Source organism: Pleurodeles waltl, chromosome 7, assembly GCF_031143425.1.
Source record: "Pleurodeles waltl isolate 20211129_DDA chromosome 7, aPleWal1.hap1.20221129, whole genome shotgun sequence".
Lineage (NCBI taxonomy): Eukaryota > Metazoa > Chordata > Amphibia > Caudata > Salamandridae > Pleurodeles > Pleurodeles waltl.
The window spans coordinates 817,791,504-817,807,272 of record NC_090446.1 but is presented as its reverse complement, the minus strand read 5'-3'; positions in this window follow the sequence as shown (position 1 = coordinate 817,807,272).

The window sequence follows — 15,769 nt, the reverse complement described above, 5'->3', positions numbered from 1 at the left end:
TAACAGTGTTTATCTTTGGACAGTATTCTTTATCTACTGCCTCCTGTGTGTTTTCTGCTTACTAACCAATACAGTATTTGACACACACAGTCAGTCAGTGTGCATTGTAAGTACTCATATAACTGTACATAAGTGACATACATTCATTCATTCACTCACTCATTCAGAGAGGTATACTATCACTCAATCATAAATGCACCACTCATATGGTCATTAGGTCATCCATACATCACTACTACACTCACTCACACATATAGCACTCATACACTTACTTAGTCACACATAGACCCACTCATTCACCTATTTGCCTATCCCTACACATCCTCTAAGTCACCTATAAAATCACTAATAGGTCCACTTACTCACCAAAGCAGGCACACCTACACCCAGTAATTTATGATTACAGCCACTGATACATAGTATCATTCACCCATTTAACCACTCAGGCACCCATTGAATTATCCATACACCTACTCAGGCACCCAGTCGCTTACCCATGCCCTTACTAATGCACCCATTCACTCACCGAGACACCCATTCATGCACCCATTCTCCCTCACATACAGCCACTCATGTGCTCACTCACTCACCCATACATTCATTCATGCACCCAGTCACTCACTAACACACTCAGTCACACACCTAGACACCTACCCACACAACGACTCATGCATGCACTCTGTCACACATACAGCCACTTAAGCACCCAGTCACTCACTGATACAACCACTTGTGCACCCATTCACTCACCCATACAGCTGTTCATGCACCCACTCACTTACCCACTCACCCACTCCTGCAACCAATTCACTAACCCTATACAATCAGTGACACACCCAGTCACTCAACCATATAACCACTCACACGCACATTCACTCACCTGTACACTTAATCACACACCCACTCACTCACCCATACAGCCACTCACACACCCAGTCATTCACCCATAAAACCACTTATGCACCCAGTCACTCACCTATACAGCCACTCATGCACCCAGTCACTCACCCATACAGCCGCTTATGTACACAGTCACTCGCTATGCAGAAACATGCAACCATTAACTCACCAATAGAGCCGGTCATGGATCCAGTCACTTACCCATACAACCACTCATGCACTCATTCACTCACCCATACAGCTCTTCACACATCCAATCATTCAACCAGTCACTCATGCACCCAGTCACTCATTCATACACTCACTCATACACCCAGTCACTCACCCATCCAGCCACTCTCTCGCCCGGCCACTCACCCATACAGTCACTCATGCACACACTTGCTCACATATACAGCCACTCACACACCCATTCACGTACCCATACACCCACTCGTGCACCCTATCACTCACTCATACAGCTGTTTACATACCCAATCACTCACCCATGCAGCACTCATGCACCTAGTGACTTACCCATACAACCACTCACACACCCAGTGATTCATCTATACAGCCAGTTTCCCATACACATGCTCATGCAACCACTTACTCAACCATCCATTCACTGACACACCCAGTCATTTACCGATGCAACCATTCAAACACACAGTCACTCACCCATACAGCTACTTATACACTCAGTCACTCACCCATACAAATGCTCACGCAATCACTCACCCACCCATACACTTACGCACATGCCCAGACTTTCACCTATACAGCCACTCACACACCCAGTCACTCACCGAAACAGACATTAATGCAACCACTCACTCACCCTACATTCACTCACACACCCGGACATTCACCTATATAGCCACTGTCACACCCATTCACTCATCTATACAGCCACTCACAGACCAAATCACTCACCCATAGAGATGATCATGCAACTGCTGACTCACCATACACTGAGTCATTCAGCTATACTGCTACTCACACACCCAGTCACTCACCCATACAGTCAGTCATGCACCCAGACACTCACCCCTACAGCCACTCACACACCCAGTCACATACCCATACAGCCACTCATGCACCCAGGCACTCACCCAAATAGCAGCTCACGCAACCACTCACTCAACCATACACTCACTCATACACCCAGTCATTTACCTATGCTGCCACTCACACATCCAGTCACTAATTTATACAGCCACTCACTCACCCAGTCACTCACCCATAGAGACACTCACGCACCAAGTCACTCACCCATAAAGATGCTCATGCAACCACTCTCTCAGTCATACACTCACTCATGCACCCAGTCATTCACCTCTACAGCCCTTCACACACCCAGTAACTCACCATTACACCCACTCATGCACCCACTCATTCACCTATACTACCACTCACACACCCAGTCACTCAGCCATACAGCTTGTTACAAACCCAGTCACTCATCTATACAGCTGCTTATGCAACCACTCACTCACCTATGCATTCATTCACATATACAGTCACTCACACACCAAGGCACTCGCCCATACAGATGCTCACAAAACCCCTCACTCACCTATACACTAACTTATGCACCAGTCACTCACCTATACAGCCACTCATCCATACAGCCAGTCATGCACCCAGGCACTCACCCATACTGCCTCTCACACAACCATTCATTCAGCTATACTGACACTCACACACTCAGTCACTTAGCCGTACTGCCAGTCACACACCCAGTCATTCACCTATACAGTCATTCACACACCAACTCACTCAACCATACTCCCAGTCATGCACTCAGTCACATACCCACGCAGCCAATCACACACGCAGGAACTCACACATACATTTGCTCACACAACCACTCAGTGGTCACTGACACACCCAGTCAGTCACTTATACAGCCACTTACACACCTGGTTACACAACATCATCTCCTACACTGACAACACCCAGCTCATCCCATCCCTCACAGACAACACTGCCACCACATGAACCAACGTCCAAAACACCATGACCGACATCGCCAGCTGAATGAGGACCAATTACCTCAAGCTAAACTCAGACAAGATGGAGATCCTCATCTTTAGGAACAAGACCTCCTCCTGAGATGACACCTGGTTCCCCACCCACACCCACCGACCACACACGGAACCTTAGTATTATCCTGGATACCCAAATGACCATGAAGCAACAGATTCACTCTGTCTCATACCCAAATGACCATGAAGCAACAGATTCTGTCTCATCTGCCTGCTTCCTCATCCTCTGCGTGCTCTGCAAGATCTTCTGATGGATCTCCATCTCTAACAGGAAAACAATCACCCAGGCCCTCGCCTCCAACCGACTTGACTATGGCAAAGATCTCTACGCTGGAACCAGGAAACAGCTCATTAGCCCCCTCTAAACCATCCACAATGTGGCGGCAACACTCATCCTCGACCTCCCCAGAAGAACCAGCATCACTCCCCCCTCAGGGCATTCCACTGGCTCCCCACCCAGCAAGGATACCTCTTCAAGCTCCTCTCACATGCATACAAGGCCCTCCACAACACCGGACCTCCTACATCAACAACCCCCCACATTCCACTGGCTGACCAGAGAACTCCCCTCAGCCTCCCTAGCCCATGCCCACATCCCCCACATCTGTTGCGAATGCTTTGAAGGTTGCTGCTCCCACTGCACAGCCGGGACCTGGAATGACATCCCCCTCCACCGGCGCATCTCCCCTTCTCTGTAGGATTAGCAGCTCAAGACTTAGCTCTTCGACCACCATCACCAGCCATGAAGGCCCACAGCTTCCCTCCAGCACCTGGTGATCCATGGAGTGACAAGTTTGCACTCTACAAGACACTTGATTGGTTGATTGATTGACCCAGTCACTCACCCAAAGAGCCACTCACACACCCAGTCACACAACCAATCACTCAGCCATACAGCCACTCACACAGCCAGTTGCTCAACCATACAGCCACTCATGCATACACAGTCATATACATTCTCATACACCAAGTCACTCACCGATATATCCTCCCATGCACTCTGTCACCCATGTACCCAATTGCTCACTCTTGCAGCTACTCACACAGCTACTCACTCAATAATGCAGCAGCTGACACATGCTATAACTAATTTATTTAGGCACTCATACCCCCAATCACACACCTATGCAATCAGTCCTTAATTTCTTTTTTGAAGGGAGAGCAGCAGTTCTAAAAAGAACCGTTTTTTTCAGTTATTACATTTTCTTGTGTTTTTTAAAAAATATTTCATTGTTTTTTGTTTTTTAATTGTATTTTAAAGAAAAAAGGAACATTAATTGCAAGGCTAAGCAGAACAAGTGTAAACCCAGTAAAAAAGTGAAAAATTGAAGAAAAAAAAACAATTTAACATAAGTGTGCATTGATGATCTGCAGTAGGACAGGAGCAGCTTGTTCACCCACATGCAACACTGCACCAGGTTTTGGACTGAAAATGCCAATCTTCCCAAAATAAGGTGTAGTAAGAGGGCCTGCAGATACATGATGTCTACCAGATGATGTCACTGGCTGGTCAGCAAATCCACATGAACCACCTTCTTTGGTTTGCAGCCTCTGAATCTGTGCTCTTGCTAAATGGGTTGAGTGTGTTGTAGATAGACGAAAGTTCCAGAAGAATGTTTCTTCTTGCCTCATTGTGATAGAACCTTTTTTCAGAGGCTGCATGTTACCTTTGTTGTATTGTCTTTTTTATCACCTTCAGGTATAGTAAAGAATTCCCAGACTATAGCCCTCATTATGAACATGGCTGTCCGTACCGCTCCGCTGGCGGTGGCGGTAGAAACCGCCAACAGAGGAGCAGTCCCGACTGCCAAATAATGAAGCAAACGAGACACACGCATCCCGCACACCACCCACCTCCAGGAAAGGAGTCCCGTTGACTACGGCAGAGTCCACCCACAGGCCGTCAGAAAGGCCCAACCTACCCATCAAATTATGAACCACCATTCCGCTGCCAGTTCCGGGGCGGGAAGCCACACAAAGCCAGGTGGAAAAGAAACACATAGAAGGAAACACTCACCGGAGTTCCACAATATGTGCAGCGGCAGCCATGGACAGAGAGCTGCAGATCATGCCAGCATTGCTCCTTGCCATATTTCTACACGACCGAGACCGCCGACGAAGACGACGACGGTAAGCAACGCAACCTACGACCCAAGGGAGGAAAGGGCAAAGTTACATACCCATCCACTCCACCCACTCTGCAATGCCCCCCACAACCTTCCCAGCAGCACAGGTCAGATACCCCCACACCAAGAGGGACGTACCAACCGAAGGCCTCTGCAACTTGGCCATAGTACATACAATAGCCCCACACCCATAAATAATTAAAACAAACACAAGGGTGGAACTGCGTGCAGCCCAAACACGGGCCACACAGAACCTTTAATATGTAGCTCACTAAGCAAAACAGTGCCAACAGGGCCAATGGCCAGTCCATAAAATGTCCTTAGTCCTTGGCCAAAACTGGCCACACCTGACTGCCACAAGTGCTGGGTACTCCACTGAACGGGGCTCCATATGGGGATCCAGGCACCTCACGGAAGAGGGGTGAGGATTTACGACGGGGTGGGACTTAGACTTGCATGAGGAGATTGGAGGGGGTGGGCTTCTTCTTTGAAGGGGTGGGGGCTGTTTGGCTCGGGTGGAGCTGGATGGCTTAGGCTCTGAGCGGGCCTTCTTCTTCACCGGAAAAGGGGCACGGGAATGGGAAGGCTGGACCGGGGTGGGCTGTGATGTGGAAGGAGCGGAAAGGGCAAGGAGGTGGGCACATTTCGCGACAAGACAGGGTGGGCCAGTGGGTTCGAACAGGTCTGCACGGGAGAGGAAACGTTTCTTGGGAGCAATTGGGGTGGACGTGGATGAGGGCGTGGGAGTGGAGGCAGAGGGTGTGGATGTATGGGGTGTAGATGTGTGTGTAGTGGGTGCAGGTGACTCAGTATGCTGTGGTGTGGTAGATGTCTGATGGGTTGGTGTCTTGCTGCATTTGAGTGTTTTGGGAGGTGGGGTGGACACAGTGGGAGAAGACAGACAGCTAGTGTAGATGTATGTTGGGTGGGTGTCTGCACCTCTGGTGAGTGTGCTGCATGTGTCAACTACAGTGAGTGTAGGTGTGGTGTATGGGGTGCATGTAGGGCTGTCTGCTATCATGGTGAGTGCAGGAAGAGGAGCAGTAACAGTGAGTGAAGGTGCAGTGCATGAGGGTGTACATGTAGAGGGGACAGACAGGGAGGCAGAAGACGTGGGCACACTGGGGAAGGTGGACGTTGTTGTGTGTGCAGGTGTCTGTTGGCTGTGTGAATGCTTGTGGTGGGAGGTGTGGTACTGTGTTTGGAAGTGTGCTTCTTGTGTGATGAAGTGTGCTTCTTGTGTGATGAAGTGCCTGTAAGCGGGTCTCATTGTGTGCTTTGGACGGGTGAAGGGAGTGGGGTGCTGGAAGGGGTAGAGGACGTTGGAGGGGGGATGGAATGGCCAGGGAAATTGGCTGCCGTCCAAGAGGAGGCCAGAGCCTGAAAAGATCTCTGTAGGGCAGACACGGCACCATGAATGCCATCCAGCTAGGCATTGGTCTGCTGCACCTCAGAAGCCAGACCCTGGACGGCATTGACAATGGTTGTCTGCCCTACAGAGATGGTTCTCAGGAGGTCAATAACCTCCTCTGGGAGGGCAGCGGGCTGACTGGGGCAGGGGAGGAGGTGCCTGGGGCGAAGGAGACACCCACCTTTCTGGGTGGGCGGGCACGGCCAACTCGGTGGGGAGCAGAAGGGAGGGCACTGATGGTATGTGGGGTGGCGAAAGATGTTACGGTAGTGGTGTGTGCACTAGGGTCCGCCACCTCCGGAGGTCCCCCATTGGAGGAGGTCTCTGAGTCACTACCTCCTGTGGTAGTAGCCTCCCCCGTGGAAGTCCCCTCGTCCTCCTACCCACTGGTCCCCTGGGCGTCCGTTATCTCTGCCTCGAAGGACCTGTGGGCCACTGCCTCCCCACATGCCGGTGCCTCAGCTCCCTCGCCTGATGTAGATGCTGTACCAGACAAACACGAGAGAACAGGGATGGGGAGACAAAACAGGAAGGACACTTGTAAGAAGCTGAATGCTGATACACAATGGCCAGACACACACCAACCCAGCAGACACACCCAACAGGCAGCACCGTGCACCATGCCCATGGCCATGGCCCTGACTACTGAGCAGAATACTGACCTACACCCATCCCCTGAAATTGTATTTGAGTTGAGGTAGGTGAAACCTGACAGGGACACCCCTGCACCCTTTGGGGAGCAGACAGTAGCTGGACACCAGTCAAATTCCCTGTTCTAAGCACCATTAGCCCTATTGCACACACACTCATCCTTCCAGGCTGAAGTATGGGCTGTGAGTACTCACCCCCTTGTGACTGCTGTGCAACCTTCAAGCGCCCATCCAGGTCTGGGTACGCCACTGCCAGGATCCTTTGCATGAGGGGGGGTCAGTGCCCGACAGGCACCCCTTCCATATTGGGAGGACTTCCCCAGCTGAGCTTCAGTGATCTTCCGCACCCAGCACCGCAGGTCCTCCCACCTCTTTCGACAGCGGGTGATCTGCTGGTTGTAGACCCCCAGGGTCCGTACCTCCTTAGCGATGGCATGCCAATGTGCCCTCTTCTGGTGGGCGCTGACCTAGTAGGGTGACACAGAAATGGAACACAGAGGTCAAGCACCTGCACGATGGCAACAGCTGGAAGAATGTCAGACATAGGACAGACGGTACTCCCAGACATGCAAAACAGTGGCACGCAGCATTCCATGCACAAAGGCCCATCCTGGCTCACAGGAGCACACATCTGTGCAATCCACTCCATCCATTACTCACACAGTACCCCCCAAACCCGGACTCACCTGTACCTCTGGCCGGCCGTAGAGTCTGCCATACAGTGGCAGGACCCCTTCCACCAGTTTCTCCAGTTCTTCCTGGGTGAAGGCCTGGGCCCTTTCTCCTGCACCATGTGGGAAATCCATAGCCAGAGGCAGGCAACCATGTTAGCCAATGAGGGTGCGAACAGCGGTCAACACCGCTGTATGCTGTGACGTCAGCCACTAGCGGTATTAGGTCACTTCCACAACGATGGGACAGAACTACAGTCGGCAGACATTTTGCCATCACCTACGCATCTAGAATTTCATGATACTCACAATGCTGGGCCTACTAGCCATATGAAGCACCTAGGCCTCTATCCATTGAGTATATAATCACACATGATTTACTCCGTTCCCTCCTAGTGATGCACATGTACATCTGTCAGGTTGCAGTTATTGTACAGATACTACTATGAACAATGCACTGCATGTATTTAGCATATCTGCCAATGTATGTGTGCCCATCACTGCTTTTTCTTACCCCTCATAGGTACCGACCCTTGTGGCAAGTAAGGGCACCCTCTGTGTACAGACCACTTGTGGGTATGGGGACTATGGTGGAGCGTCAGATCATAATCACCTACAGACTCACACATGCAACTATTCAGGACCTATGTGCATTACTGGATCCTGCACTGACTCTCGGAAATCGTAATCAGCATGCCATTCCAACTGAGGTGCAGGTGCTCTCCGCACTCCATTTCCTGGCCACAGGCTCATTTCAAGTGACAGTGGGCATGGGTGCTGGTTTCTCACAGCCAATGTTCAGCCAGGTACTGACAAGATTTCTGAATGCATTTGTACGACATCTGCAATCCTATGTGCGATTCCCCCAAAGTGCTGACCTCCCTGCCATCAAGTCTGACCCCATGTCATAGGTGCCATCGATGGCACCCACATACCCATCATCCCCCCAAGAGTGAGTGAAGAGGTGTACAGAAACAGGAAGAACTTTCACTCCATGAACATCCAATTGGTCTGTACTGCAGATCAGTACATTTCCCATGTGAATGCCATGTTTCCAGGTTCTGTCCATGATTCATTTGTTTTGAGGAACAGCAATGTGCCACAGAAGATGGAACAACTACAAGAGGACAGAGGGTGGATCATAGGTAAGTTTGCATGTCAAAAACTGACGCATTGCAGAACACCAGCCTGTCTGACTAAGGACATTACAATGACGGCTCTGTATTGACCATTTCCCTAGGTGAGTCTGGTTATCCAAACTTGCGTTGGCTCCTGACACCAGTGAGGAATCCCAGGACGGATGCAGAGAGGAAATACAATGAGGCCCATGGACGTACTAGGAGGGTGATAGAGTGTACTTTAGGTCTCCTGAAGGCTAGATTGCGGTGCCTACATATCCCTGGAGGTTTCCTGGCCTATAGGCCTGATAAGGTGTGTAGAATTGTGGTGGCCTGCTGTATGCTGCACAACGTGGCTGTGAGACATTCAATCCCCCTTTTGGAGGTGGAGGGTGCTTTAGGTCCTGATCAGTTACCTCAGAGAGGTGAGGAGAGTGATGGTGAGGATGAGGAAGGGGAAGATGTCAATTCGAGGAACCAACTGATACAACTCTACTTCCAATAACTATGTGGGACTGAAGCCTGTCATTGGGGTTAGTGACTGATACTGTAAGTGTGCCATGTCATATAGGGGGAATTGGTCATGATAGGTGAGACATGGACCTCTTCAGCATGGTATTGACAGACAATATATGCATTACCTCCATGCATAATTTGAAACACACATTACCACCACCAAGCAAAAATTGACAATAAAGTAGTTCCCTGCTAGTTGCATCCATACTCCACTTTGTTCAACATTGAAGACAGGGAACAGTGTTACAGGAGAGAAATGTTGTTTCTTGGTTGAATACAGTGAAATGTGCTATGTACAGTGATGGAAGTAGTAAGGGTTGGGTGTCCTCAAAATATACTTGGTGGCAGCCCTGTTGGATGTCATAGGTGGGTCCTATTTGTAGTATAGTAATTTATTTAGCCCTCAGCTAAGTGTAGTTGGTGAATGGGTGGGATGGTTGCTTTGCAGTAGCAGCAGTGTCAATTGTTGGAGTGGTGCTTGTTCTTAGATGGGTTTCCAGTGCCATATCTTGGCCTAAGACTACATTTGGGCACCTGATGTGGAGCTTCTTGAGGTGGCATGGTTGGCCCTTGTGATTCCTGGGAGGGTATTTCCTGTGCTGTTTCTGCTGCTTGGGTCATCTGTTGCTGTTTGTTCAGGGCTTTTGTGGGTGCCTCTTGTCCGGTGTGGGTGTCTGAGTGTTTGTTGACCAACTGCTGCAGTGCTCTAGCAATGGTGGCCATTGTGACATTGTGTTCTTTCCACTGCTCCATGGCCTGTTGGTGTTGTTCCAGCTGCATCCTCTGACTTTGTTCCAAGGAGGATACAATCTGTGCCAACCTGTCTTGGGTATGTTGGTAGGCCCCCAAAACCTCTGCAATGATGTCCTGGGCTGCTGCATCCATCCGGTGCCCTACCCCCTGACCCACTGGGGCACTTGACCTTGCCCTGGCCCCCTCTGCCTGTGTCCCCTGCGCAGGTCTTGACGTGCCACTTGTACTGGGGCCCTCGCCTTCCTGCATGTTGGGAGTGGTAGACTGTGGCCTCTGTAGCTGTGTTTCACCTGTTTGTGCCCTGGGTCCACTGGTGTGGGTACGCCTCCCCTGGCCTGCTGGTCTTGACTGGGTGTTAGGGGTGACAGTGTTTTCCTGGGTGGGGCTGCTGCATGGTGAGCATCCAGGGCTGTGTAAGGGGCCTGCCTGCTCATCAGTTTCCAGGGATCCTTCGTCAAGGTCTTGTGATGTGCCTCTGTCTCCCTGGAGTGCTGTGGCACTCCTTGTCTCCTCCATTAGGGTTGCATGGGTGGTGGTGCCTGTTGGGGGACATAGACATGTCTGTTACATATGCATGAGGGTTTGAGGTGTACCGAACTGTGCAATTTTGTGCTGGTGTGCCTTTCAGTGGCCTTCCAGGGTGCCTTTGTGATGTGGTCATTGCATTTAGTGTCAGTGGTGGGGTTACATTGTGGTGGGGGTTATTATTCCATTGTAGGTACGTGCAGGGTGGGTGGCTGTACACAGCAGGAGTGATGTGGGCCTGGTATTGAGTAGTGGGTGATGCAGGGTGGTGGATGTGGTGGGTAATGGCTGGGTGGGTTGTGGGTCTAGATGGGTGTGGGTGGGGTGGGGTGGTGCATGCATTACAGGTATGGTGTATAGGGGGTAATTGTAGATGACTTACACGAGTCCATTCCTCCAGTGAGTCGAGTGAGTCCCTGTGGGTGCAGGATGGCGAGTACCTTCTCCTCCCAGTCGGTGTAGTGGAGTGGTGTTGGTGGCGGTCCTCCCCGAGTATTCTGCACTGCGATGTGGTGCCTGGATTCCATGGCCCTGAACTTCCCCTGCAGCTCTTCCATCTCTTGTGGATGTCATCCCTGGTGCCTGGATGGTGTCCCACTGCATTCACCCTGTTAACAATGGTCTGCCACAGCTCCATTTTCCGCGCAATGGGTTCGTGCTGCACCTCAGAAACGAAAATTTGTGGCTTCACCTTTAGGATCTCATCCACCATGGTCCTTAGCTCCCTTTCGGTGAAGCATGGATTTTTTGGGGGGGACATGGTGAGGGTGGTGGATGGCGTTGGGACTGGGGACGGGGTTTAGGTGCTCCTGTGTGGGTCACTATGCGTGTCCTGTCTGCTGGCGTTCTCTCTCTCTGGCTTTGGTGCTGTCCGTCTTCTGGTCCCGGTTTCTTTGCAAAGGATTGTGGGGTGTGTCTGAGGGTGTTTTATGGTGTTGTGGATGTGTGTCAGGTGTGTGGGTGCTAGGCCTAGCCAATGTGTGCACTGGTTGCTGTTGGGCCCACTTGCCGCCGTGGCAGTCGCAGCCGCCAATGGTCGTCCAGCCTCTACTGTCCGCCGAGGTGATTTGTGCATCATTATTTGGAGGGCGGGATGTGGTGTGTGCTTGGCGGTGGCGGGGTGAGGTGGGACGGGATTTCCGCCGACAGGGTCCTGGTGGGAAGTGGTGGTGAGGGAATTTTTGGCAGGGTTGGATTTTTCTATCATTATATGGTGGGTTTCCATTCGCCGCCGCCAGAGGGATTCTGTTCACCGCCACCACAGCAGTCGGCGGTCTTTCCCACCATGTTCATAATGACTGCCTATATTCTCTATTCTTTATTTAGGGGCTGGTTCTTCTTCATCCAAAATGTTCACATCATCCACTTCTTGCTGTTCTGTTCAAGAGGACATCTCCAAAAAAAGAACCTTTCAAATATAACAGCAATGCACAAGCTCCAAGTTCTGGGTTAGCAGACGTGTGAAAACACAAAGCCACTCCCAAAGTAAAGTAAAATGGGAGGGACTTTTCCCTTTTGAAGCTAGAAGTGAGCTTAGCCAATGGAATTGTGTGCTTCTAAGTCACATGGGATGCCTGAGGCCGCCGCAGCCTGACCGTGACATACACACTACTCTGTAAAAACCATTTAAACAATTAGTTAAAACTTATTTATTGTCTACATACATGATTTTGATTTTTGTGGTACTAAACCTCATTGTATAACATTAACATGCTTCTGGATGTTGCGACTTCCAAAAAACAAGTAAAACCACAATTATATGTTTCAGGTATTTGTATGGTAGTTAATCAACAATATTAATGAACCTTTCACATTAAACTCAGTTTTAATAATTTCCACATAAGTGTATTATACAAACTTGAAAAAATACATGCAGAGGTCGCATACCATGCACAAAGGTTGGTATAGAGTGCTCAACTCTTAAATTTGTTTTGTAAAAAAACACCATTATATCACTGTTGCTAGATCTGAAAAACTTGTGATTTCTGCATAAAGGCCCATGCCAGTACTAAATGGGTATCACTACTTAATCTTGCATGTAGAACATTGGGCCATGCATTTTTCATGCACTAGGCTCATGTCCCCTCCTATCTGTGGATTCCCAATAAACTTAATGTTGTAGGAAGTTGCAGCTCAACCGTAAAACTAACCGGAAGCAATTATTATAAGTATACAGTGTGGGCAGTTAGAACAAGGGCCTGGGCACCCTACTTTAGCTTGTTTAACTCTTAAACCCCGGCAATATACATATCATGGAAAGAAAGTCTTTGTGATAATAGAGGTTGCACATTAGGAAATAGAATTAAAGAAAACAGAATTTCACTTAAAAAAAACAAAGGTTACAGGAACTTTATACTTAGGCTCACATTTTAAACATACAAAACCATAGAAATTGAGCAGTGATAGTTAAAATTATTTAGAATAGCTATAACTCAGGGCCTAAGGTAATGATAACTCGCACCCTTGCCATACACTGCTAATTACCCTACATATTACAGCACTCATGACATCTTTGAAGAAACCATTGATAATATCACTGTAACATTTGCAGTAAAAACTGTGTCTGTAGATATATATATATATATATATATATATATATATATATAGATAGATAGATAGATAGATATAGATATACACACACACACACTCACTCACACACATATTTGATTTATAAGGAATGGTAGACAATGTATCTGACAATTTTTTCTGAAGGCAATAATTTCACACAATTGGTGCATGCCATCATTACATGTCTGTTAAAGGGAATACAGTTCATCTGAACCAATAGCCCAGGAAGCAAAATAAACTTGGGTCTAAATTCAGCACTATGCAGCTTCATTGGTGTAATTATTAAGTCTCGCTCAACATGTTGTTTTAATTTATTCTGTTGGAGGACAACATTAGTATTTGACACAATAAATTATAATTGATGCTTAGAATTAGAATGAGCAACAAGACGCTGCCAATCTTACACGTTAAATAAAGTATGATTATCATAATGTGTCTCTACTTGATTGAAGAAATTACTAGATTTCACCATGAACCAGTCTTCTCATCCAAAAAGTATTTTCATTTAGTAGGCAATATCTCATACAATGAGGCTTTTAAACTATTAAAAAAAGAAAGGACTATTATCTATATGGAATGTGGCAATGATAATCTTAGACTATAAAAACAAAAAAACTATTGCCTGATTTTTTAGACTAAATTTGAGACACTGTTGTTCAGATGAAAAACTGTAGCCAGCTCTGCCACTTGGAACATCTTTCTGGTAGCCATTGATGTCACTAGAATTTGTGCTAACAGGTTTTACTTAGCCTGCCTTCCCCGGTTTCCAGTGGGCTGACTTAATAGAGGATTTTCATATGAACTATAGTGGCGTGCCACTGATGCCTGAAACTGGCAATTGCACCCAAAAACAAATCTTATAATCCATCCATGACATTTTGAAGTTGGTTAAATTTGAGTACCCATGTTTGTGATAGTCGTAGGTCAATCTCTACTAATGTTGTGATGGAAAATTCTAGATCTGGCCTTCTCTTTGCAGGTGGTTTGATGAAGCAACAGAAAAACTCAACATTAGCCTGTAATTCATGTCTGTTTGTCTCCTCCTCATTCAGCAAACCAAAAATAATAACTCAGATTTCAGAGCCAACTATTGTGGCCTTTCCAAAGACAACATAGTAGAAAAGTATCTCAAAACAAATGTATAAAAATACTCCAAAGTCTTCCACATTGAGGGCAATTTGATAGTTTGACACTTCGAATTGTACATCGTCTCTGGCAAAAGTAGATTATGAATAAATTATGAATGTTTTGCCAAGGGTTTAGATTCAGAGGGGGTGTTTGGGGTGTTACACCCCCCCCTAATAATTGGTTCTGTAGTACATAGTTGGGTACAACCACTTTAAGTCGGGAATGGTAAGGTGTTTGCTGGGTTTTCCTTGGGACTTTTACATACACATGCAGACAACAAGACACATTACACACACACACACGTCTCTGTGTTTAACGTTTTAAAAAGGATTATTTTACAAAATATTGTGTTATTGGTACCCCTCACAATTTGCCGTCCTCTACCTTCCTACTGCTCCTTAAGGGATCTTCCTGCCCTGTTTCTCAGTTAACTTTTTCAACCAGCCTGACTATTGGAAAATCTGAAGCACACCCCCACCCCCAAATGTTATTGACCAAGCTACACCACTGGGTTTGCCTATAAAATGGACTGCACCAAGACTGTGTTATTCCAATTTAAATAAATCTTGACTTGATCCAGGATAACTGAGGTTCCAATATGTTCAATTAATTAAAAATACTCAGTTGTTATGCCATTTGTATTTTGCCTCATAAACAGTTTGTTAATGTGCAAAATAGTAATCACTTCAGAACTGATTAATGAGTCTATATAAGACATGAACTGTGTTGCACACTGGTTTTAATGTTACTCTATAAGAGACTCTGATAAGATTTGGTGAAATGATTACCAGGTCAGCCCATAATTAATTCTAAACAATGCATCATCACCCACCACAACAAACAACTGAGGGTGTAGAAGCAGGAGGAAGTGACTATGTTGATTTGGCTAGTTAGCATGTGTTGGTTGCCCACCACTATTGATCGGTTCTTGGCTCGGCTAACGGGGTAGGCCAAAGATCTGCTGCCCACCAGGTGAAGTTCCAGAGTGAGGTGGCCTTGCTGAGGGGCACCACTTCTGTTTTGGCAGTACAGTGTATCGTTCAGTTAGTCTTCATCCAACCGGTGACTTTGGACGTGCAGGAGATGAATTTGGACCTGGTGCTGCATGCTTATTTCACTGATAAAGGATGAACTCAGTGTCTTTAGCATAGGAGATAATGTTGATTCTGTGGGCCCAGATGATGTTGGTGAGATGAGCAATTTTGGTTTTAAACAACATATGACTGAGAGTTGACACTTGGGGCACTCTGCAGGTAGCTTGAGGTTGAGGTGTAGGGATCCGGGTTGACCAAGTAGGTGCATCAGGTGAGGAAGGAGCAGATCCAGCAGCGAGAGGGGGCCTCGCATGCCAGCTTTGTGGAGGCATGGAGTAG